General features: G+C 38.9%; 1 protein-coding gene across 3 annotated transcripts in view; it reads left to right on the top strand.

The window, feature by feature from the left end:
• The window catches only part of LOC107508889 (TLC domain-containing protein 4), a 76,675-nt gene that overhangs the window by 11,316 nt on the left and 41,493 nt on the right, over nucleotides 1-23,866 (top strand). For 2 of the 3 annotated variants that reach the window (XM_016140914.2, XM_036235163.1), the window contains exon 1: nucleotides 20,093-20,226. The gene's annotated coding sequence lies outside the window, so the exon portion shown is untranslated. Of the gene's footprint in view, nucleotides 1-16,035; nucleotides 16,185-20,092; nucleotides 20,227-23,866 lie in introns of those variants that run through there. The other variant, XM_016140915.2, reaches the window with a different exon arrangement.

Below are 23,866 nucleotides of genomic sequence, written 5' to 3'. Positions count from 1 at the left end.
TTCTCGTATTGGTTGAGACTATCTCCGTGTTCCAGTATGTGGACAATCCTTGAGAATATTGCATGTACACTAGAGAAGAATGTATAGCAGCTGTTTTGGGATGAAAGGCTCCATATATGTCAATTATATACAGTTGGTCTAATATGTCATTTAATGATGTTACTTCCTTATTGATTTTCTGTTTGGATGATCTGTCCATATCTGACAGTGGGCCCCCAACTATGATAGTATTTTGGTCTGTTTCTCCTTTTAGTTCTGTTAGTAATTGTTTTATACATTTTGGGGCTCCCTGATTGGGAACATAGATATTAATAAGTGTTATGTCTTCTTGGTGCATGATTCCCTTTATCATTATGAAGTGTCCCTCAGTATCTTTCTTTACCTTTTTTATTTTGAAGTCTGTTTCATCTGATATTAGTACTGCTACTCCCGCTTTTCTACGAATGCCATTTGCTTGAAATATCATTTTCCACCCTTTTACTTTGAGTCTATATTTATCTTTGGAACTGAGATGTGTCTCCTGGAGGCAGCAAATGGTTGCATTTTGTTCTTTGATCGAATCTACAACTGTACCTTTTTATTGTTGAGTTCAGTCCATTTACATTAGGGTGATTATTGAAATATAAAGTTTTCCTATAGCCATTTTATCTTTTGCTTTCTGGTATTTTGGTGTTTCCATTGCTTTCTTGTCCTTGTAGTTTGTTTTTTGTTTTTGTTTTTGTTTTTTTAAATTTTAGTTGGATTTTGTGTATTTTCCCTCCGGTCCTTTTTGTTTCATGTTATATTCTTCAGTTCTGAATCTTTAGCATGTGGTTACCATTATGAATGCGTAAAGGATTGTTATATATACATAGACCATTTTCTTCTTGTGTGCCTTATCTCCATTCCCCTTTGTGAATTTGCATGTTTGAATCTCCTATTTATTGTCTCAATTTGTCCCTATGTATGCTGAGCGTTCATTACTATTTTGCAATAGCAAATCTCTTCTTATCGTGTAAGCTTATAACGTTCTGTTCTTAATAAGGGTTGCACTCCTCTGCTTCTATCTGCCTGCTAGTCGACTGCCTTACTCATAGTTATGTTTTCTTTCTTTTTTGTCATTTTGTTTTAGATGAGCTGACCTATTTCAGTATTTCCTGTAATGCAGGCCTCGTAGTGAAGAATTCCCTCAATTTTTTTATGTCTGGAAAATTCTTTATTTCTCCTTCATATCTAAAGGAGAGCTTAGCTGGATACATTATTCTTGGCTGGTAATGCCTTTCATATAATAGTTTGAATATTTGATTCCACTCCTTTCTCACTTATAAAGTGTTCTGAGAAGTCTAACAATAATCTAATGGGTTTTTCTTTATAAGTACCATCTTTTTTTCTCTGGCTGGCCTGAGAATTCTTCATCATTATTTTTTGATAATTTTAATATAATGTGTCTTGGAAAAGGCCTTTTTGAGTTGAGATAATTGGGTGTTCTGTTGACTTCTTGAATTTCAAGCTCCAGTTCATTCCTTAGATTTGGGAAATTCTCTTCAACTAGTTCTCTGAAAATGTTTTTAATCTCTGCTCCTTTTCTTCCCCTTCAAGAATGCCCATTATTCTTATATTTCTTTTCCTGTTGGTATCAGCTAGTTCTTATATCTCTCTTTCATAATTTTTCATTCTTCAGTTTCTCTCTTCTTCCTTCTGATTTATTTCTAGATTTCTGTCTTTGATATCACTGATTCTTTCCTCCATTTGGTCAACTCTATTTCCCAAGCTTGCTATTTCGTTGTTCATCTCTTTTAGTGTGTTCTTCATCTCCAGAAGTTCTATTTGGTTCTTTTTGAGGGTTTTAATCTCTTTGCCAAAAAACTCATTTTGATGAATGTTTTTTTCAATTCCTGGAATTGTTGATATGAATTATTTTGGACTGCATTGATTTTTTTCAGAAGTACTATCCTGAATTCTCTTATTTAAGTCGCATATTTCTATGTCTTTAAGTTTGTTTTCTGGATATATATCTCTTTCTTTCTGCTCTGCCTAGTCACCTTGGTTGTTCATGGTGTTTAATGGACTGTTTATATACCTGGGCATTAATGGAAGTGTATTCTGCTTTTTTTTTTTTTTTTTTTCCAGAAAGAAGATTTATAAAAGTCTCTCTCTAGCTTTTCACTAAGAAGGCATTTCTCTTTTGGTTTCCAGTATCCTTTCCAAGAGGCATCTAAGCTTCTTGGATACCTGCTTTATTTAAAATCTTAATAATGCCTTTTTTTTTTCCTTATAGATATTCAGTCATGCTCGTTACCCTCAGTCTCGGTGTCTGTCAGTGTTAGCAACAGTTTCGGTAGCATTTGCAGATTTCCTTGCAGCTCAGCAGTTTTCAGTCTTGGAGGGTCTGGGAGGAGTTGCCCTCTGGGTTGGAGGATAGCAATGGTGGCTTAGCCTCGCGTTTCGCAGCAGTGGCTGGTAATGATCAGCTGTTGCTTCTCTGCCATCCCCACTTTGTTTTGCTTTCTTCCCCGATCCCTGGGCACTGCTTCTGTGTGGAGCTCGGAGCTCTCTCAGGGAACCTGCCACACCTTCTTCCCTCCCTCTCCTGCTGCAGAGACCTCTGGCTGCGAGAGGTAGCTTCTTTGCTTCTCCTAGTCTACTGCCCAATTCCCATGGTTGTTACCTGTGGTACCTCTTATTTGCAGATTCCTTGCTCAGATGTACTTGTGTGCAGGTTGGGTGTTATTTGTTGAGTTTTAGATGTTCAGCTTATTGTTGTTTCAAAGGGAGAGGTCTGGGGACATCTCTTACTCCACCATGCTTTTGCTGTCACTCAAGTTATTGCCTTTTTATTATTCCTATCTTTGAACTTTTTTTCCTCCTTCTTCTTATAGAAGTCCCTTTAACATTTCCTGTAATATTGGTTTGGTGATCTCTAACTTTTTCTTGTCTGGGAAGCTCTTTATCTGTCCTTTGATTATAAATGATAGCTTTGCTGGGTATAAGAATCTTGACTGTAGGTTTTCATTTTCATCACTTTGAATATTTCATGCCAATCTCTTCTGTGAAGTCTCTGTTAAGACTTCTGTTAAATCTCTGTTGAGAAATCAGCCGACCATCTTATGGGTAACTAACTGCTTTTCTCTTGCTGCTTTTAGGATATGCTCTTTGCATTTAACCTTTGGTATTTTCCTGATGATGCATCTGGGTGTGGGCCTCTTTGGGTTCATCTTGTTTGGATCTCTTTTCACTTCTTGGGCTCTATGTCCACTTTCTTCACCAGATTGGGGAAATTTTCCATCATCATTCTTCAAATAGGTTTTCAATTACTTTTTCTCTCTTCTTCTTCTGGTACCCCTATGATGAGGTGTCGGTGTGCCCCTTAAACTCATCTTCATTCTTTTAGATTCTTTTTTTCTTATTGCTGTTCTGATTGGGTGTTTTCTGCTACCTCACCTTCTAAATCACTAATTTGATCCTCTGCTTCATCTAATCTACTGTTGATTCCCTCTAATGTATTCTTCATTTCAGTTATTATAGTCTTCATTTCTTACTGGTTCTTTTTTATGTTTTCTATCTCTTTGTTAAGATTCTCACTGAGTTTATCTACTCTTCCCTAAAGTTCACTGAGCATCCTTATCACTGTTTTTTTGAACTTTGCATCTGGTAGATTGCTTGTCTTTATTTTGTTTAGTACTTTTTCTCTTGCTTTGTTCTGGTCTTTTATTTGGGATATATTTCTTTGTCTCTCCATTTTGGTTGCTACCTTGTCTTTGTTTCTCTGTATTAGGTAGGGCTGCAATGTCTCCTAGTCTTAGTAGAGTGGTCTTATGTAGTAAGTATGCACAGTGGCACAGTCTTCCCTGTTCACCTGGGTTGGGTGCTCCAGGTACTTCCTTTGTATGGGTTGTGGTATCCATCTGTTATAGTTTAGCTTTAACTGCTTTTCTCTTATCACTGGGAGGGATTGACCTTCAGGGTGATTGGTTTTGAGGACTGGCTGGTAAGAGTCTAGCCCTATGGAGTGAGATTCACTTTAGCAGTATTCTGGTGCCTGCCCTATCCACCCTTTGAGTATGTTGTTCTTGGATGAAGCCCCAGGTGGTGCTCCAGCTAAGTCCAAAGCCGGCCACTGGGTGTGCTGGCTCCAGGGCCTCCAGGAAGGGTCCCCACTGCAGCCCAAGTTCAGCTTCAGCCTGTGACCTTCCTAGGGCCACCTGACGTAAGTCCCCAAGCAAATTGCAGATGGTCACCACCCACACTGGACTTGGAGGTACCTAGAGAGGCTAAGTCACAGACTGAGGCTGGCTGCCACTATTTCCAGGCTTTGGGCAGTTCAGTAAGAGGTACAAGGCATACTGAAGCCAGATGCTGCTTCTTTGTCATTTGTGAACCTTTGAGAGATTTTAGAAAAGTCTGCAGGGTGAGCCACAAAAGGTCATTTGTATGGAAAAGCCTCCAGAAGTGGGTGGGTGGGAATGTAAGTTGAGTGAGGCGGGGTCACAGGGAATCAGTGAAGCAATCAGTCTTATCCAGGCTGATGAAGACTTGGATATGGTGGCACCTGTGTCCGCACCCTGGGCAGGGGGAGGTCTCAACAACAAAACAATGGACTCCACCAGCACTTCTGTCTGGAAGAAAGCTGCCCCTCCAGCCCTTTCCCTGAAACCTGACAGCTGAGTTCCTCTTTATATTTCCCTGGCACATTTTAAGCAGCTGCCCCAGTGTTGGAGCTCAGAGTGAGTGAGTTCGTCAGCAAGTAAGTCTGTGCACGGGCCCCTTAAGAGGAATTCCACCTGCCCTCCCTCTCATTCAGCCACAATATCCACTGGTTTTCACAGCCAGAAGTTGTGGGGACTTTTCTTCCTGGCACTGGAACATGGGCTTGGGAACCTGGTGTGGGTCTGAGACCCCTTGTTCTTCCAGGGGGACCTCCACAGCCAAAATAATCATCCCAGTTTTTAAACACCATACATGAGTATACGACTGGCCTATTTGGTATCTCTTTCCCTCCTACAAGTCTCGAGGATACATCCTTTGTATGTTCTTAGTTGTGGACTTCTGTTCAGGTAGACTTCAGGCGATTCTCAATGATGGTTGTTCTGTAGTTTAGTTGTAATTCTGATGTGGTCATGAGAGGAGGCAAACACAATGTTTACCTACTCTGCCATCTTCACTGCAAATCTGTGAAATGGTACTTCTTAAAGGAATTTCAGCTTTATCCTATAAGAACAAGGGATTGCTACCTTCCTTGCCACTTTGAAGAAACAGCACTAACTTGAATTGGAATTTATTGGAATTTGTTGATTCTGGGTCTTTTCTTATGGGGATATGGGATGGAAGGGGTTCATATTTCTAATTTAGTCTGCCAAACAAAAGTGCCTCCCATTGGTATTCTAAAGGGGGAGGATTTTGCTCAAACTCCAGGCTGAGGTGTTTTTAGTTTTTCATTTCTACACCCAGCTTGAATCCCATGACTCTGCAAGGAATTAGCTGTTGATCTCGTGCAGAAGTGGCAATGACTGACTATGAGACTAGAGATGGAAACACTGTCTCTGGAGGCCCCAGAACCCCATTACTATAGGATTCAACCACCACATCCAAGAATATTTCCAAACTTGGGAAAAACTTCACCAGCCTAAGATGCAGGGCACTCTGTTCTTCCAGCTATTCAAAATGCACATGTGCTGGGCAGCTATAACTGGACCACCTTAGTCTATGGGACTTGATACCTCAACTCAGCCCTTGGGGGCTAGTTCACATGCAAGTGGAATTAGTCCTAACCCACTTTATCTCTTCTTTCCTGAAAAGTGAGTGTTCTTTTTTTTTTAAAAAAAAAAAAACAAAAACAAAAAACTAGTCCATGCTTGTTGTCTCATTTTCTTTTGTTCATTTTTACTCCTTAATTCATTGAAATCCAGCTTCTGCCATGATTATTCATCTGTAACCTCTAAACCTTCAAATCTAAAGGAGATTTACTTTTCTAATATTTCTTGTCTTCTCTAAGGCAATTGAAAATTTTTTCTCTCTTTGACTTTCATTATTTTATTTTCTTCTGATTTTTCCTCATATCATTATTCTATCTTGATATTCTTTTTGGGTCTTTATCTAATTCCCTTGAAATGAAAAATGCTTTTATTTATCAAATACATTCAGAAAAATACTTAAAGTAATAAAATGGAAACTTGGGTACTCACTGGCTGTATTTTGCCTTCTCTTTTTTTTCTCTCTCTTTAGACTGTTATTCTCTTTCCCTCTGAGAAACAATATTTTTACTTACCTCTTTTTGCTCAAGAATTCTTAAGCCTGGGTATGTTTTCATCTTATATATATATATTTTTTTTGTAGCAGCCTAATGGTTGTCACCATAAAATCTATCCTTTTCTTTCTGGTCATAAGTTCTCTCAGTGGGAAACTACATTTCTTATCCTGTTTAGCAGGTAGGTATGATTTTGAGGGTAAGTTCTTGCCAATGGAATACAAATAGAAAGGATGAGTACAACTCTTACCTTATCCTTTTAAAAGAAGATGGTTTGCCTTCATGGACCTGTCTGTGACCAGCTGCAACTGTGAAGATGAGGAAGATATCCTATGAGAGGATGGAGCAACAAGATAGAAGGAATCTGGGTCCTGAATGACTTCATAGAAGAGAATGCCTGTCGGTCTAGGCTCAACTTTGTGTGAGAGGAAAAAGAACTTCCATTTTCTTTATGTCACTTATTTCTGGGGTCTCTTTATTAGAGCAATTTAGCCTTGACTTTAATATGAAAATGGATACCTAAAAATTAGGGACTTCTAACAAAATCTTAAAACATAGCATTACCTAAGCAGTCAGATAGTTGGCAGTGAGGAAACATCTTGAAAGTTAGAACACAAGTGATCCTTGTAATGCCATTGCAAAACATTTGCTAAAAAGTTTACCTACTCAACTTAGAAGGCTGACCATGTTCCTTCTATGGCTGGACATAAGTGGGGGTGCGGGGGGTGGGCATTTAGAAAGAACTGGAATATATAAATATGCAATGATTGCTTCTTGCTGAATTTAACAAGGTTTTTTCAAGAAATGAGCTCACATAAGACTTGACAGGTTTATAAGAGATGGAAGGAAATAGAATGTACAGAAAATTGGAAACTCACAGGATTGGAAAATCCAACTATTTCTGTAGTCCAAACATGAGAAGAGAAAACTATTTTTTTCTGAGACTTTTAAAAAGTCCTCCAATTAAGATTCCTCAGCCAAAGAAACAGATCTAGCCTTGCAGCAAAAATCAGATTAGGTTATTACTCTCACTTATTTTTTTTAAGATTACTTCAAAGTCACCACTATTAAAACAATAAAAAGTTTATTGAGTAGAGCATAGAAACTGGAGAATAAGCAAGCTTAAAAGCTAGGCCCAGGAAAGAACTTTGGGTATGGTTCCTGGCACATGTAATGGATTGGGGACGAATAGCATAGAAGTTTTTGAGGAAATTGTATTGCTAAAAAAATCATAAATCTGACCTGCAAAAGTCTGTCATTATGTGTGTCCTCAAGCAGTTTCCAGGAGAGTACACTCTCCAACATCAACTTCAATTTTGAACCTAGAGAATAATGGACAAAGAAGAACCTCTCAGAGAATAAACCCAGGGGCACTGCAGGCACAACCAGAGGCCTTCTGAGGGGTAATCAGAGTACTTCTTCCATGGCCAAGGTAGGAATTCCTGTCTGAAGAGAAAGGGAAACTGTTAAGGATGACCGGTTGCTTCATGTTTCCTATTGTTTCCTTTTCAAATGGAATTTTTTATTGTTGTTAATTCTGTTTCTGATCCGTCATTGTATATTGGGTTGAGAGTAGGGATCGAGTAACTTATTTTTAGTTTATAGGTCACTGAGTTATATATAGCCATATCTGGACATAAAAGAGAAGGCTGTACTTCTGCCCAGAGACACCAGATCTTGAGTTGGCTATAGAAACTGGATAGAATCCTAGATGGTCTCTTTAGAGAGAGAGGTTGAGATATATGAGAAGAAGAATGGGTGGTCTGGAGGGTTGACTAAATCTCTTTGTTCACCTTAATTAATGCAATCTTACTGGTAGTTCAGATTTGTTTATTCAGAAACCTATCACCAACATGTTGACAACTCTCAAATTTGTCCAATTAGGATTCTCTTTTATGTTCTACACCTATATTATCTAAATGTTGGATACCCTTGCATGAGTTACCACAGGAAAAACCTTAATCACAATATGTCCAAGACCGAAATGATTTCATTTCTCTTTAAACATGTACCGCCTCTGTGATTACAAGAAATGGTTACAAATTCGTCCCCTTTGTGCCTTTGCTTTTTGACTTTTCTGTTCTTCCCATAAAAAAATGAACTCTAAATCTCTGCCTCCTTGTATCTGGGCTTGCCTTGGGACTTGTTTTGGTCAATAAAATGCAGCCAAAGTGATGATGTGGGAATTATGAGTCTCAACCTCAAGAGGCCTTGCAGGCTTTGCTCTCACTTTCTTGAAAAGCTTTGGCCATCATGTGAAGAGGCTGGACTAGCCTCTTTGATGATGAAAGGCTATATGGAGAAAGATTCCCAGCCAACATCTAGCACCAACCACCAGTATAATTGGCAACATAATTTGCAAGGCTCAGTAGGACCCCTTGTTCCATAATTATTAAGAGTTTCAAGACAGTAAGAGCAGAACAATAGATGAAGCACAAGTTGGTTGCTCCTGAAGCCGGCCTTCATCACCAGAGAACCATCTTGGACCATCAAGGGCCAGCCAAGTCGCTACAGCTGACTATTACCACATGAGTAAGCCCAAAGCCAGCAGAAGAACTTCCCAACTAAGTCCAGCCCAAACTGCTGACCTCACAGAGTTGTTAGCTAGTAAATTACTGTCATTTTAAGGCATGAAGTTCTGTGATAGTTTGTCAAGGCAGCAATGAATAATTAAGACATTGTTAGTTATGATCTCCTATCCTGGATAATTATAGCCTGAGTCATTCAACCTCATTCATACTTTTCACATCATCTCTATATATTTCCTTATCTGTACAACAGAGCTATTTCTTATTAGGATCTGGGTATGTTAAATGAGGTGAAACATGAACAGCACTTAACACGGTCACTGCGCTCAATAAATCTTAGTTATTATGATTGTCTTGGATTCAGTCATGCTTATCCATGAGATTCAAAGACTTCTGGGCTTGTACCAGAACAGTATGCAGAGAGGCAAGAAAAAAAAAAAAAAAAACAGACATAGTCCTAGGGAAACTTTAAAATATTATGACATTAGAAACTCAATCAATCTCTAGAGTCAGACTTTCTTCTCACTGTGGCTCTGCCATTTGCTTTGTTTCTTGCAAGTTATTAACCTCTTTAGGTTTTAATTTTGTTGCTTCAGAAAATCTGGAAGATATGTGTTCTTAAACCTCTCTGCATTCTGCAACAGCAAAGCATAAAATGTTACAGGAGGAGATTCTGATTAAGAGGGAACGGTTTGTACACATCACAGCCTGTTCTCTACCAGTTAGCCTTTGAGGGACCCTTTCACTTTAAGGTCAGTTCTTGTCTTTTCCTTCCTCATTAGTCAAGAATCCATTCATTCACCAATTATTTACTGAATACCTTGGAATGCAATGATAAACGACCAGTTTCTTCTCTTCACAGAGCTTCTGACTAATAATAGGTCCCAAACAATTAAACCAGCAAGCTCAACACTTTGTGAGAACTTAGGGATCCGAGAAAGCTTCCTGGAGGAAGTTACATTTAATGAGAAACTTGAAATGTAGATGAATAGGTTTCAATTAAGCTGGGGTCAGGGGGGAGATGGTGGTGTGTGTGTGGCTTGGGGAGAGAGGATGATTCCAACGGCATATGCAAATGCACGGAGGGAAGAAAGCCAGGAATTTGGGGAATTTAAAGTAGTTCAGTAGTGCTGAAAACCTGACTTAGAAGCCAGAAATGGTTAGAGAGGAGGCTACTGGGATGAAATCTGTTTGCTCTGTTAAAAAATTTGGACTTTATCCTAAGAGCAATTGGAAGTGATGTGTTTAAAACAGAGGAGTAACATTTAGAAAGAGTACTCTGACTATAATGTGGACAACAGAAGGAACAGGACAGAAAGCCCGGCACCTGATTTTATAGATAAAGTTTTATGGGAATATAACCATACCAGTTCACTTACATATTGTCTACAGCTGCTTCCAGGCCTTAAGTGCAGAGTTGAGTAACTGACCATCTGGCCCATGGAGCTCGAAATATTTACTACCTGGCTCTTTAAGAAAATGTTAGCTGATTCCAGAAAGACTGTGGCAATAACCTAGGTTAAGAATGGTGCCAACTTTAGGGAAGATAATGGGAGTATTGGAAAGGCAGACCTATGGAGTTTGTGCCAAATCTTCAATGACTCTGAAGAAACCATGACCTAAATCTTGGTTGTGAATGTCAGGGTTTTTTTCTATCTAGATAAAATTGATTCAAGCCCCAATTACACAACTTTTAGATAAAGATCAGCATTTCCTAAGTGTTTTTGTCAGTTTTTTAGACATCCATGATTCCAGTATTACCTTGGACTCTGCTCTGGCTTATGGTTCAATTGACGGACTGTCTCATTATTCTGAGTGTGCTGTCTCTATTCTGTTTGAAGTGAAACTTGGCTGCATGATTTCTTCACATAGCCCCTCCCTACACCACCACTCACACTATGTGTGTGTCGTGGGGGCAGTTTAGAGGTAGTGGAAAGCTTACTGAAGATTTGCAAGACATAAGGGGAGTTGAAAAAATACAAATAACTTAGAATATTATACCTTTAAAAGTATTTTAGTTATGTTATGAATTACTCTGCCTTCCATCTCTTTTTCTCTTTTTTCTCTCCCCCTGCAACTCCTTCCATACCCTCAAGTGAATTTCTAATATAGGAGTCTCTCTTTCATTATCCTGTTTCTTGCTAACCCAAGTTCTCAAGCACAGTCATAATGACTCATCTAGTACCAGCCATGGAGAGAATTGGTTTAACTTCACTATAGTAGCAAAGTGTCTTGGAACCAGGGTATGGTACTGAGGACAGATTTGGATCAGACAAGGTGTAATCTAACTCATATACCTGGGGTAGCCAGGAAAAGAAGTAGTCCAAAGTCAGGGTTTGGGGTTGGGGTTGAGGAATGGGTAATGAAACAGGGAAACCAAGATCACTTCTACAAAAGTGGTGTAAATATCAGACCTAAGGGAAAAGGGTGAGGTTGTAAATAAGAGGCAGCAAGGGATCTAGAATAGAGAAAATCAACCAAAAGAACTATATTGTAGACTCTTGACTACTTTCATAAACGTAGCACGTAATGCAATGTTAGACACACAGTAGGGACACAAGAAATGTTTGATAAGCTGAACCTTTAACTTCATGCCACTCCTGAAATCTGCTTCTCCTTGTGCTCCTGGGATTTGCTGTTTTGATATAGATCAATCTACTATGTCTGAACAAGTCAAGCAGTGTTGTTTATTTCTAAACAACCCAGGTAAACAAGCATCAGTAAGTGTGTTTAACATGTTCTTCCTTCAAAAAGACCCAACTTAGGTCTCAAAATATTTGTATTACAACAAAAATTGTAACACATAACTGTTAATACTACCACCATTATTAATTGCCTATTACAGCTGAAGTACAGTAGCAGGTGCTGAGGTTTCATTTAAACCTCACGATGACCCTATTATATTCATTTTTACAGAGAAGATTCTGGCTCAAAGATGTTCTTTTCCTTAGGTTGTGACAAGTGGCAGTTTGTCTGACCTCAAAACTCTTGATCTCGATAACACTAACCTTTGCTGCCTTAAAACTGCCCTGCCTCCAGCTCCTAAACCTTTGAGCTCATTCCTTTGCTTAAAACCCTTCATCATTTTCTAATCTCCTCCTGCACAGAGTCTGCAATATTTAGTTGGCATAATTTATTTTTCACAATTCCTGCCTACTTTAGTGACCTTGTCTTCTGTTTCTGTTTCCATAATGCATATTGAGTTCCAAATATTTCTGGTTCCTGGGGACATGCCAGGCTCCTCCATGCTCAGGTTTTGTGCATTCTCCCTCTTTCTCGAGTGCTCTTCCTCCCCTTCAGCCTGAGCTTTAAAACCAGAGACCCAGTTTCTAATCAGTCTTTCCTGGGAGATCTCATAATCTCTTTGGGTTTCGATTCTCCTGTTAGTAATTTGAGATGATATTTTCTACACTTTGGAAAGAGGTTATCTAGGATGAATTGCATGCAGTTTTGCCACTCAGTGGCTGTATTATTTTGGAAAAGTACCTTGACTTCTCTAAGCTTCATAAAATAGTATAATGATGGTTATTTAAAACAGGACCTAACACAGTACCTACTTAGAGAGAGTTATTATTATACAACTCATGTGTGAATTAAATAAGATTAACATATGTAAGGATTTGGCAGAGTAATTCTTAGCACACTGTGCTTCCTTAGTGATTTCCTGCTCACTCTTCCAGATTCAGCTGAAATTCACCTTTACAATGCTTTTCTGTAAGCAACCTGTACATTCTATATATGGCTAGACATTTTATCAGTTGCGCTAACATACCTCTATTTTCATTTATTATATCATGTATGTCTCCCCCCCACACACTAGAGTATTTATTATTTTACTTGGCAAAAAGTCAAATGCTACATTTTTTAAAACAAAATCCCAAGCAATCATACACATTATCCAGCCCAGAGAGGGGCTGGCAACAGTACAAAACATCCTACTGAAGATCTGTTTTTAAACATAGAAGCCTGTTTAAAATGACAGAAGTTCTGCGAGAACGAAGAAATCTATACCCTGTTTATTAGAAAAAATTAAGACAATTAAAAGATCTCTAAGCATCCAGGATTTACCCTGTTTATAGCACCTATTTCTCTAGGTCAGAAAATAAGAATTCTAGAACTTATGGCAGCTGTCTTGTACCACTAAGAGGGTGGACCTGCTGTCTCCCTGCCAACTCCCATCATCAATGAGAAGACACTTTTTTTTATCAGTCGCCCCACTTAACATCCAGCAGAGGGCATAACTGGGAACTGAAGTTCTAATCTCCTCAGCTAGCCCGGACTCCTTGAGGACGGGACTATTTTATTACTCACCCAAACCTAGAATGGATAGATATTTAACACACATTAATTGATTGACTGAGTACATTCATTAATACACAAGAACAGGTCTCAAGGAATTTAGAGTTAGTAGTACTATTACCACTAGTGCTACTACTACTGGGTAATGTTGATCGAGTATCATGTGCTTAACATGTCCTAAGCTCTTGTGCTCATTAACTCATCTAGTTCTCACAATAGCTGTATTAGGCAATATTATCCCTATGTAAACTTTTTAAAATTATGAAATATTTTTACCATTTTACAGATAAAGTAACTGAGAGGAGAGAGGTTAAGTAACATACTCAGAGTCACACACTAGTAAGAGGTGTAGAAAAAAATACGTTTCAATAGAAAACTCTACATTGCCTAGAGGACTCCTTCTAGGTCATCTGACACCTGCCTTTCAGCATCTTTGATTTATTTGGATTATCTGATTGTCATCTTTCATCATCTTTTAGCCATTTTACAACTCTGTAAATGTGTCTTTTTCAGACTTTCTTTTGAACAGGTTATAAATCTGCCTGGTTCCCTCATTGAGTGCGTTAAATTAAATCTTTATTTTTCTTTTCTGTTTGTATCAGGGTCATGATTTTAACTTTTTCTGAAAATTACCTTTTAACAGAAATATAAATGAAATGTAACTCCCAGTCTGACAAACTTTAAGGCTCATTTCTGCAACTCAAAGGACTTTACCTTCACTATGTACTTTCCTGGGGAACATTCTTGTAAAATGCAGAGTTCTGAGTTTCACCTCAAGAAACTCTGATTCTTGGGGTTTTATTTTATTTTGTTTTTAACAAGACTCTAGTTATTGTGTTTGCGGGTGGTCTGAAAAGCGCTGCTTTGAATGACTCTATTATACTACTTTTCTAGTGAGAGAAATTGACAGAATTTGGTGTTTACTTGGATATAGAGTGTGAAACAAAAGGGAGGAATCTAAGAAAATTAAGGTTTCTGGGTTTAGTGATTAGAGGCATGATAACTCCATAAATGGAGAAAAGTGAGAAAGAAGAGTATGGGGATGAATAATGAGTTATATTTTATTGCATTTGAAGAACCTGGGAACACATGGTAGGATATTGGGAATACAGATCTGGAGCGTAAGAAAGAGAATTTTAGACAACTGTTGTATAAGTAGAGTTGGCATCAGATATATCTCAGTGGATTGGGGAAATAGGGAGGACAGAGTTAAGCCAAAGCTGAGATTGGGTCCAGATTGGATAAGGCCATTAATTGGAATAGGTAGAGTAAAAGGTTAATTGCAAATTAGATGCCATAATTAAAGCAGAAAATCCCCTATGTTATGTGAAGGAATCATCATAACTCAGAGATGAAAATATCAAGGGCTAGGAGAATGAGTAAGAGCTCATTGAGAAATGAAAGAAAGGAGGTGGATCAAGTTGAAGAATGTTTTTTTCCAGGACATAGGTTAGAGATAGTGCTGGATTTGTCTGGAAGATCTACTTTAGATAAGCAGTGAAACTCCAAGGAGCTTACGCAATAGATGCTCATTCATTTCCCAGGTAGGGAAGAAGAGAAAGAGGAACATAGAGCTGGTGGGAGGCCATTCAACTCCTCAGGAACGCCTTAATCTTATGTAAAGGTGGGGGAAAACAGGAGATTCTTGGAGATAATTTTCTGTGGAAACTAGCAGAAGGGCTGAATTCTGGGTTCGGGGTGATAAGGCAATAACAGGGCTATCAATGAGTTAACTCTTTGTATTTTTATATTGACATTCAAATTCAAAGAATGATTGGTTTTTATTTTTGTAGTGGTCATTACAAACCGAAGAAGGGCAGAGCTACCAAAAAACACATTTAAATTATTTAGGAGACATGTGGTTTTGAACTTCAGCTCTATCATAGTTCCCCTTTACAAGCAGGGATACCTTCCAAGACCCGTAGTGGATGCCTGAAACTGTGGGTAGTACCCAACACTGTATATACTAGTTTATTCCTATATATACCTAGTTATGATGTTTAATTATAAATTAGGCACAGTAAGAGAGTAACAATCACTACTAATAAATAGAATAATATATACTGTAATAGAATTTATGTAAATGTGTTCTCCCTCAAAATATTTTATTGTACTGTACTCGCCCTTATGATGATGTGATACGATACAATGCCTGTGTGATGAGATGAAGCAAGGTGAATGAGCCATCATCATTAAGTAATATAATGGTTACTTGAATACAAACACTGTGATACAGAGACAGTTGATCTGATAACCGAGATGGCTATTAAGTGATTAAGGGATGGGTAGTATATACAGTGTTGATATATTTGGCAAAGGGATAAGTCGCTTCCAGGGTGGGACAGAGTGGAACTCACAAAATTTCATCAAACTATTCAGAATAGCATACAACTTATGAATTATCTATTTCTGGAATTTTCCATTTAATATTTTAGAACTGTGGTTGACTGGGTAACTGCAGAAGGTGAAACAACAGATAAGGGGGGACTACTGTATGTTTGTCCCCCTCCCCCCCAACTTCTGAATCAATATAACAAATGTTGAATCTAGATAACTGGTGATTTTAGCTGTTGGTTATTGTTACTTACATGTTAAGAATTTCTTGTATGGCTATCAGTCAGGATTTATGCAATTGTTTATGTTCTTGCATTCTTCGTTGAAAGAGTTAATAATTTGGACTAAGATAAAGTGAATTAAAACCGAGTTCCTTTTACCTCTACGTAGATACATTAGGACTACTTTCTCATGATGTACAAGTAAAATACTGTGTGCATAAAACCATTAAAAGTCAAATCTTGATAGTTTTTAAAATGTCATCTCATACAGGACTTCCTGTACAAACCAGAAGGCAGTTCCTCTGTAGATCTCTAAAAGGGAAGGCAAAGCCGTTCTTTAAATCACTTGATTCCCTTTTATTAATTTTAGATAATTGTTCTTTTCTTCTCTAGATGTAGGGTATCCATTAAGACTCTCCTTTTGCCATAGATCTTCAAACTCCTAAATGAGTTCCTTGACAAGCTTTGCAAAGCTGGAAAAATATGTTTGAGAAGAATAGATGCAGAGCTCCCACCTGCCAGTGTAAAGTGCAAAGGCGTATAAATCAGAACTTTGTCTTCAAGCAACTTAAAATCCAGGTGTGTTTGTTGATCTAACACCCAGAACCCAGGTTTGAGACTCTCACCTATGCTTTGGACTCTAATATATCATAATGTTGCCTGTTCTACTGGTGATGAGCTTTGATAATTAGGCACTTGTCCAAGAAAGCTAGACTTTAGATTAAGATGCGATTTCTTTTATTTCTAAATTCAGAAAGTATTGTTTTCTAACTGATGACAGCAAGAGAGGTAATTTAGAAGGTGTGGGAACAAGACTGTTGCAAAGAAGACTAGTTGGAGGCCAGGGCTGTGACACAATGCTGAATGATTCTGTTGGCCAAGAAGGAAGTCAGAGGTAGTTGCCAGTGGCTGTGGCCTGGTGGATCATGTAGCCAGGCAGAAAGATAGAGAACCATTGCTGAAAATGTGTTATCTGGGAACTGGTTATTGCCAGTTTCTATCTCAGATATTTATAGGAAAAGTGAGTTTCATATCTACATCAAAAGAAGTCATTTCTATGCTAAAAAAAATTCTGAAATTTCATTTTAATTTGAAAGATTATATATTATATAAAATTATATTATATAATTATATTATATAATTATAATATATATAATTTATATATTATATTATATAAATATATTATATATTATATAAATATATTATATATATTATAATTTATATATAATTTATATATATAATTTATATATTATTTATATTTATAATTTATATATTAAATATATTATATATTATATAAAATTATATTATATATATTATAATTTATATAATATATAATTTATATATTATTTTTTGTGAAATGCTTGATTTGTATTTGATTGGATGAATTCATAAATTAAGTAACATTTCCTTATCCTGATGATCTTTCTATTTGTTATTACAGTTTTTAATGTTATGCATATCTCGCATTATTAGTTAAACTTTTCCTTACCCCACAATCTATTTTTCCCTACTTTTTTGGCTATTAAACATTATGTTAGCATTTTGGGATACTCCATATTTTATTATGGAATATATCTGACAAAATTTGGAGACATTTAGTTGTAACAGTCTTTCAAAAAATTATTTTGCACCTGGTAGTTTGTATCATGGAGAATTTTAAAATCTGAGACTGGAACTATACCTTTCCTTGGGGAAAATATATCCCCACAAGATGATTTTTAAAAATTAAAACTAAATTGTCTTTTTAAAATAATGGCTTAGTATATTGTAAAAGATAACAAAAGTATTTGAAAAGAGATGGCAATGGGTAATTTTTTAAAAGTGTTATTGGAGGGCAAAATATTTTGTTTTTATTAAAATGCAAAGAATGCAGGCCTCTTGATTAAGTGGAAGATCTGAATATATGCATTTTCTATATGATCTGAATATATGCATTTTCTATATGAATAATTAGAACTCATTTTTGATGTTTCTAACTTCTCATATAGTGTCTAAAACAGGAACTTCAGTTAAAGATGCACATGATTTAAATGTATAAAGTGGTTTGATTATAGTAACACAATTGCATAAATGATAGTCATAATGATATTACAAGATCAATTTAATTGGGACACATAAGGGAGAAAATATGTTTGTATTAAAAAATAATGTCATGAAAAATTGCTCTTGTTTTTTCTTTTTAGTTATTTTTAAGATCATATGATCATTTGAATTTTACTTATTATGTATTACTTTCATTAAAAATAATTTATATTTCCATAATTTATATTATAATTTGCATAAATTATAATTAATATCAATCATAATTTATTTGGAATTTATAATAATTTATATTGTTATATTATAGGAAAAATCACATAAAATAAGCAAAAAGAACATAAAAGTCATAGAATCTCACCTACCCAGAGATAACCACTGTTTATGTCCTGAAATAGTTTCTTCTTGAAAAATTCTGAAAAACAAAAGTACTTTTAAATACTCAAAAAACCTTACAAAAAATTCTTGAAATACTAAAACTCCCAACAAGAAAATAGTAGTGTCTGAGGTTGTTCATTTTTAACTAAATCAACCTTTCTTATCAAAATGTTTTGTGTCATTTTGGTTATATCTTCACTAACAGAGAAGAGGAGAATTGAAGCCGTTTTCCAAAATATTTTTACTTTAATTATCTTGTTGTTTTAGAAAGAAGCAGCTTTCGGTCTCAGTTTTCCAAATAATTGTCTCTGTTTAGAAGTTTAGGAATTTTTGGAAACAAATTTATCAAGAAAATTTGCCTCAAAAGAATTTTTGTATTTTTTTCTCTTTTTAAGTATGGATGAATAATTCCATTTTTTTCTTAACTTTTTTGACTGTTTTTAAGGAACAAAATTCGTAAAAAGTGCAATTAACTTTGACACCTCACACTTAAAATGCAGAAAAACTTCAGATAGTGAATACAGAATCTGGGAGAACCATCTTTGGAGTATTGGTAAAACAAAGTTAAGAGTTTTTAAAGATTTTAATGTGAATTATGAAATGGATAATTTTAAAGAAATTAAGATGCATTAAAATATTGAGAAAAATATGCATTAGATATATTCTTCTACCTCCTAAGGTCATTGAGTTTTGATTAGTTTAAAAGTTACAAGATTCAACTAATATTTACTGACTTTCTTTCCTATCTTTCAGGCCTTGTCCTTGTATTTATTCACTTAATGCTCTGTAACATTTCAAAATAACCTGAGGATTTAATGATGTGTTGTAGAAGCCTCACCTGAAAAAATATTATGGGAAACAAGAGTATAGTGGATTTCTGTGGGTTTACTTGGCCTTGGCCACTGTTGTAGGTGTTAGAGAATATGCATATCAGAGATGATGATGGTGAAATCAGGAAAAAAAAAAACCAAAACAGAGCAACTGTCAGTCCCAGGAGACAAGCCATAGGAGTGAATATGGAGGAGGTAGTCTTAATGCCGAGTCCTGACATGGGCAATCTGTACTTACTTGCAAGGCTGACCCCACAGATGTCCACATACAACTGTCCCACTCATGAAGAGTTATGAGGTAGCTACATGAGAGCATAAGGAAGGTAAGGTGTGGAAAGCACCTGCAGCCTTAAGCAAGAGCGCCGCGGGACTGGCTTTGGCCAACTCAGACGTGGCCGGAAAAATCAATAATTGTATTGTGCTCTTCTTTCTGATGATGAAAACGTGGGCATCATTTAAGCGTAAGGCATACTGTAAACTCAAAATCTGAAAGGAATTTTGGTGACGTGGCGAGCCCAGGTACTGACCGCACGGAAGCGGACTCAGGCGCAGAGGTCCCCAGTTGCGGTCTCCGTTACTCGCTTTGGACAGCCAGGCGCCGCCCGCCCTCTTCCCGCGAGGGTGCTCTCCCAGGACCCCGCAGCCCGCCTCGGCAGTTCTCGCTTCTGACCCCCTCCCAAGACCCGGGTTCCAGCCCCTGAAGGTCTGCCCGGCTGCCAGCCACGGGGCCCCGCCCACTCTGGCCGGGGGTCGAAGCCGCCCGGAGCCGGAGCCGGAGCCGGAGGTGGAGCTCGGGCGGCCGCGGCCCCTTTAAGGAGCCGCGCTGCGGTAACCCGAGCCCGCAGCCTGGGAGGGCGGGCGCGCGGCAGCTGGACCTCCGGGACGGCTGGCTCTCCAGCCCCGCCGAGCATCTCGCGGGCTGGCTGTGGCCAGCGACAGCCCTCGGCCTGGCCGGAGGACTAAGCGCCCGAAACCCGGCCTTGCGCAGCCGCCGCGTACACGCGACTCTGCCCAGGACTCGCGGCACAGGTGACGCCGTTTGCAGAGCTCGGAGGAGGGCGGGAGCTCTATGCCCCGCGGGACCCCACCCCGGCCTAGCGTGGCCAGGGCTCCGGAGGCCCGGGTCGTCCCGAGCGCGCGGGGCTGAGGCGGCTCCAGCAGGTGCGTGCGGCTGCGCAGCATCCTCCGGCCGGTGGGCTGCGCAAGTGGGGACCTGGCCCGCGGCCCCCGCCCACCCGGACGCCTTTGTGCGTCCGACTCGCGCTTCCCAGCTGTCTGGGGTGCCTCCCGCGTCTCAGCTCAAACGGGCGGGTGCTTTGCGCATTCAGGAAAGCCTTCTTGGTGGAGCCTGGAATACAGTCAGGTGCATCAAGTGGGTAAGTCTTCCCCCCTCCTGCTTCTACTAAATAAAACAAGAAGCTTTTATTCACCCTGGCGGTGCTCAAGTGGGTCTCATTTTTAGCCAGCGAGTTCTAAGAGTCTAGTGCTGAGGGACTGGGCGCAGAGTCAGAGGTAGACATTTGGTTTCTGTTTCCAGCGCTACCATTGTCACCCTGCGCAAGTTGGTTAAACCAAGTGCCTCGGTTTACCCAGCCGTGAAATGGCATCTGCAATACTAGCCTTTTCCTACAGCCCTAATACGGTAGGACAACGGCTGCGAAAACACTGAGTTGTTAAGTTTATGAAAGGGTCACTGTTGCTGGCCAGTGTTTTCTTAGCTGTACACATCTGAGTGTTAACGTGCACATTTCAATGTGAAATTATAAAATTGTTCTTTGAGAGTGACATTTGACAACGTTTAAATCAATCTCATACCAGTTAGGGGATAAGATGGAAAAGTTTGTGTGGATGTTAGGAGTTGGTGTGTGAAGTAAGAAAAAAACTGTCACTTTAGTAAAATCTTCACTCAGTCATAAATGGAGTTGAGAAAAAAGGATTTTGGATTGTGTGTGTGTTTTAAGTGAGATACTGCTATGTGAGTACAGGATATAGATCAGAATGCAGCTTCCTCTTTGTGTAATCAAGGTAATACAGTAGAGAATCCCATTTCTCTTTGTGAAGTGTTATATGTGAAGTAGAGAATTCTTCCCCTTGTTTGTCTTTTCCTTAAATTCTATGGATGAAACTAAATGAGAAAAGTGTACTCCTGCCACTCTAGAAAATTAGAAACAATAGCTAGAGGAACCATGGATTTTTTTTTTTTTTTTTTTTTTTTTTTTTTTGCCGCCATCCTTCTGTGCCGTCAGATGATCCAGAGGGTATTCTATTTTGACGGCGCTTCTTTTTTTTCTACCCCTGCAACTCCTTTGGCCACATTACCGCCCTCCACAGTTCAAATCATTAATGTGTGATCTTGCACAAATTTTATCTGTCTGGAGTTGGTTGTCTCACACCCAGCTGCTTAGCCAGCCGTAATTATTTGCACGTTAGCTATTACTATTTCTTTCACTCTAAGCGTTCTTTACCATTTTGAAAAGAAGAATGGCTCTTTGTAATTAAAGCCACGTACTTGGAGGTGCCTAGGAATAGCAGTGGCCAAAGGGCCGAAACTTGATAGCAAACTTCCTTGGAGTATGGATGCAAGAGTTGTCCTACTTTTTTCTTCATTTTCTGGAATATTCATTGGAGAGATTCATTTGATTACCAAAGTTAAAGAGAGGCCTTGGAGTAGGGAGCTATCAGAAATCTCTCAGTGATTAAAGAGTGTTTCCAGCAAAGGAGTGGGGAGGAGGGAGTGGCGACCTGGGAGGTGATGGAGTGCCCTCCGGGTAACCACATGACCAGAGAGTCAGCAAAGGAGCCCAGGGGAGTGGTGGAGCTGGTGCCCTGGTGTGACTTGCCCTTCAGAGCCTAGCGCAGCTGTCCTATAGCTTTAGACGTGTTCACTTTCCTCCCTTGGTATACAGGAGAGGAAGCCCAGTGGTTATGATTCTCCCTCAACACTGGCCTTCCATGTAGGGGAAGAAATAGCAATTCACTTCCTAAGAAACCTTCAGACCTCAGTGTCTCCCACACTCCTCTCAAATTACTGTCCCATATCCTACAGATAAAGGATTCATTTCACTTCGGTAGCTCTCGGAAAGTTAAAAAGTGGGATATTCAGTTTGAGAAAAGTTAACAGCTTATAGGAAGATACAGAAAACTTTTTTTTTTTCCTGTAGAGGAAGAAATGAATTGATTGGGTGAGAATTGTGGGCTATTGGACAAGGGAGAGCAGGACTGGGCAGCAGATGTGCTGGACGACTTGTGCCCTTGCCCTTGGGAGAGGAAAGGGTGCCACCACACTCATGCCGTCACCTTGTTGTGCTTTTCCCCTTCCCATTTGCCCCGTGAGAGGAAGAAGACAGCAATACAGAGGTGGAGTAACCATCTGTTCTTAGGATGGGAAACAGACTTTAAGTCAGCATTAGGGATGAGCTGTGTTAACCTGGTGTCGGTATCAGACCCTGGATATATTTATTACACCTGAATGCATTACATCAGGAGAGTGAGGTGAATTTTGTAAGAAACTTTGAGTTATTTCAAGAAAGACTCTGGTGGTGTTTTTTTCTTGTCGGAGATGAAAGGTAGCACACAGAGAAATGGAGTCCTACTGCTCTGAGATTTCTTATTCATAGTGAGACAGTTGGATGTGCTACAAGCAATTTCCAGACCTGAAAAGAAGGCAGGAATAGCAAAGGATTTTTCTTTCTTTTTTTTTTTTGGCTGAGAACGTTGGTCTGTTCAAGAAGGCAATCCTTTGTATACGTGAGCAGAAGGTTGTGAATCAATCACTGTAAAAGGCTAAGGTTTGTGAAAACAGCCGATGAATAAGACAGCTGGAAGTCTGTTCAGAGCTTGAGCCTGCATGAGGAAGTGGGTCGCTGAGCAGTGGGACCAGCAGCAGTGGGCAGTCTGACTAGATGGTGGACAAAGGCTCGCCAAAAGCAGTGTTTCAGAATTTTTGGATTATAACACAGTACAGAAGGCACTTTCACATTGAGACCCAGGGCATAAGTAAGTACATGTATATCTGAAACAAGTTTCATGAAACAATACATACCCTTACTGTGGATTGCATTCTATTTTCTGTTTCTGTTTCTACTCTATTTCTGTTTATATTCTGTGTTCTGAAACACTCATCACCTATTCAAGGATCACAGACGACTGTTTGGAAATCAAACATGTGTCTAATGGATGGAAGAACAGGTTGCAGTAGAGCAGGCTGGGCCTTGGGCTTGGAGATGCTGGAGGAGGTGAAGTGCGGAGCATGGAATTGATTGAGAGCTATCTGGACCCCTTGTTGGTAGGGGACTTATCTGGTGCTGATGGGTGCTTGACCCAAATTAATGGAAGGCAGCTGGCTGGGCACATGCAAAAGGGGACTTCCTACCTGTTCTCTCTACTTCGAAGAAAAACGATTGGTTTTAAGGGAAGAGGAAAGAGTAAATTTGGATTTGAAAGCAGTGTCTTTAGATCAGTAGAATTTTTTCCCTATAGATTCAATAAGATGACAAATGGATTCAGAACAAATTGTCTGATGGATTTAGGCCACATCCACTTTCATCAGCCAGAGAGAAGGAGAAGGGGCTCCTGGTACAGTGGGTGGGTGGGTGGCTCACATCTTCTCTTCTAGCTTTGAGAAGTTTGTGCAGAAGAAAAGGATAGAAGTGTTGTTTGCAAAGGCCATTTGCTGATCAAACCTGTTAGGAAGTTGGATGCTTGCCTCACAGAGATTTGGAAAAGTATTCTCATTACATTTTATAAAAGCATTAGATTATCAAAACTTCCTTAGATGTCTATTTCAAGATTTACAATCAAACTGGAATCATCATGCATAGTCTTAGGGATTGCCAAAAAATTTTTTTGGAGAAATAGGTGAGGCAGCACCCAGCATCCTTGAGTGAATTCTGGTATCTGTGCTCTGGAGTTAATCAAGGGTGGAGTCTATCTGCAGGATTTTGGTTCCTTTTTGTAACAATTAACATCTGACACACCTGGCATGCTCACCAGTGGGCAAGAACAACAAAGCCTGGA

Source organism: Rousettus aegyptiacus, unplaced genomic scaffold (genome assembly GCF_014176215.1).
Source record: "Rousettus aegyptiacus isolate mRouAeg1 unplaced genomic scaffold, mRouAeg1.p scaffold_m13_p_17, whole genome shotgun sequence".
NCBI classification, from domain to species: Eukaryota; Metazoa; Chordata; class Mammalia; order Chiroptera; family Pteropodidae; genus Rousettus; species Rousettus aegyptiacus.
This window is presented reverse-complemented; position numbering and strand designations above follow the sequence as displayed.